The sequence below is a fragment of the Pteropus alecto genome, unplaced genomic scaffold (genome assembly GCF_000325575.1).
Source record: "Pteropus alecto unplaced genomic scaffold, ASM32557v1 scaffold95, whole genome shotgun sequence".
In the NCBI taxonomy this organism is placed as follows: Eukaryota; Metazoa; Chordata; class Mammalia; order Chiroptera; family Pteropodidae; genus Pteropus; species Pteropus alecto.
This window is the reverse complement of record NW_006441071.1, coordinates 14,877,253-14,879,959: the sequence shown is the minus strand read 5'-3', so window position 1 is coordinate 14,879,959 and position 2,707 is coordinate 14,877,253. Positions and strand designations below refer to the sequence as shown.

General features: G+C 34.7%; 1 pseudogene; it reads left to right on the top strand.

The window, feature by feature from the left end:
• The first annotated feature begins 388 nt into the window (after nt 1–388).
• LOC112485079 lies at nt 389–507 on the top strand (annotated as a pseudogene).
• Nucleotides 508–2,707: the final 2,200 nt, after the last annotated feature.

The following is a 2,707-nucleotide window of genomic DNA, read 5'->3' as shown; positions in this document are numbered from 1 at the left end:
TCTCCTTTCTGAATAAATTGAACAGACTATAAACCATCTAGTGAAGAATTAGGAAAGGTAATATAGTTACTGGAATTCCAAACAAATAATTTTTTTTTTTTTGCATTTTGGGTCCCCTCACCCCTCTCCCAAGATTACTGTCTGTCTCCCTGCTCTTCACACTATAGCAGTGCTATCAGTCTACAAGTCCCACTCCTACATCCAATAGAGCTTGCTGTCAGCATTCCTTCATTTAAGATATAAACTTAACAACCAAAGATTTCCCAGATATTTCATCAAAATGTTCAACATGAATGAAAAGACCAAATTAAACAAAATGAAAACTGAGAGATAACAGGTGATGTAGGGAACAACAACAACAACAATTTTTTTTAAAAAAACCCTCTACATCTACGGCCATGCCACCCTCAACAAGCCTGATTCCGTCTGATCTTGGCTGCTAAGCAGGGTCGGACCTGGTTAGTACTTGGATGGGAGACCACCTAAGAAAACCAGGTGCTGTAGGCATAAAAAAAAATAATAATAATAATAAGGCATTGCAAGCTGACAAGGTCCTTGCAATCTGTGAGGTCAACCAAGGGTTGCCTTGCCTAAAAATAATAATAATAAAAAATAAATTTGAAAAACCCTCTATTTTCCTGAGAGATTTGAGAAAATATTGCAAAATATTGCATCTATAAGCCAAGAACAGGAAGCTATTAAAAAAAAAAAAAAGGAACAACCAGAAAACAAGAAATTTAAAAAATATATAATTACAAAAAAAAAAAGAAACAAACAAACAAAAAAACAAAAACCCAGATTCAAAGGAGTGGAAGATAAAGGCAAGATACTCTCCCAGAACATATTGTAGAAAGGGATATAGAAAGAGAATTAAAGAGGAGTTGCAGAATCTAATTAAAAGTGTTTCTCGAAAGACAGAGAACTAAGAAAATGAAGGGGAGCACATTTACATAGAAATAATAAGATAAAAATTTTCAGACCTAACAAAAGACATGTGAATCTTCCAACTGAAGTGACTACCTTAGATATATTTATTCTCTCTCTGTCTTTTCTCTCTCCCCATACTCTTTCTTCTGTTTCTCTCTCTCCCTTCTACTCTCTTTCTCTCTCTCCTCACTAAATAGATGATATAAGTTAAATCCTCACTTACCATAGGAGTAAATCATAAAATGTCTATAGTGGGAAATAATAGAATTAAAGCCAGTGAGGTTTTCTCTTGGAAAAGTGGTTTGACTAGGTAGAGGTGGGATGGTAGACGAGTGTGAGTTTTATTTTTGTTGATAGCTATCTATGTTATTTCATTTTTTAAGATCAGGCATATGTTTACTTTGATTTTTAAAACGTAACAAATATTTAAATAAGAATTGTAGACTATGCACCTGCTAAGGCAAATACTTGATTAAAATTGTAAAGTAGGTGAAGAAAAATCCAATAACCCCTAACCCCTTGTTCTCCAACCCTTTCCCAAGGTGGTCACTTGTTTTCCTTCTCCATCCAAGTCCCCAGGGTCTCCCTGTCTGCAATCTATCTGATCTCAAGACAAGGTGCAAATTTTAGTCACCACACTTTAGTCTTAGAACAATGATCTATGCCTTAAGCTCAAATTCTTAGGTCTGGAAGGTACAAACTCTTTGTTGAAGTCTTTCATATCACATTGATCCTGTATGTTAAGGTCATCCCTGAGTACATATTTAGTTCAGAAAAAAGAAACAAGCAGGGAGATGGCAATTAACATTATTGATCATTTGTTTTGTAACAGAGGTTCTTATTCTGCTGATCCATTGTTATGCTCAGGAGGTCCAAGAATTTCCTCAAATTGAGCCCTAATTCATTCATTCATTTTTTAAATCTATATGGTTCCACTTTCCCCCAGAAGAAATTCCATAGTTTTTATAAAAATCTCAAAGGATTCCATGACTTCAAAAATTTATAAGCACTATTGATACACATGGTCCCATTCAATCCTCTCCACAAGTTTTAAGGCAATGGAAGAAGAGAAATTACATTTATTGAGCATATATTATGCTTATATATTTATCATTTAATTTTTCCAATACTCCGTTGAGGTCAATGTTATTATTCCTATTTTAATATGGCCAAAAGAGCAAGGGATCAAGTTAGTATCTAAACCTATATCTGTCTATTCGGAACACCCATGCTCTTTCTAGTATATCATGATGCCTCCTTGTCTATTTATTTAGTTATTAGATAATTTTTTCCATTGGAGGAAGAAAGGGAGTAAGTTTTGTGAGGAAGTACTATGTTTTGCCATGACTTGTATAGCAAGAAAGACACACTTTGTTTATTAAAATATCTAGAAAAGCAGGACTTAAAGACTACTGTCTTCAGCATTAAACACAATTAAAATGGGAGTTGACAAAAGCAGAAAAGAAGTTGACAAATGGGCCTGAAAGCTCAATGGTGCCTACTTAGCAAACACGACACCAACTGCCCCAAATACGTTGCTGGGCATCTGCTCTGTATTCAAGTAGCTAGTCTCTCAACTGCACTATATTCGCTAGTTTTTCTTACCACTCTTGTTCTTTAAGAAATACTAATTAGTTTGATGACCTGGAAAATCGTTCTTAAAATCCCCACGACATTTGTAAAAAGAGCACAAGAAACCCTTTTCGACTGATAAATTCTTAATTTACAACTACTAATTCGATGTGTTCCTCCTTCTCTTGGCAAAGTAAATGAATCTGTG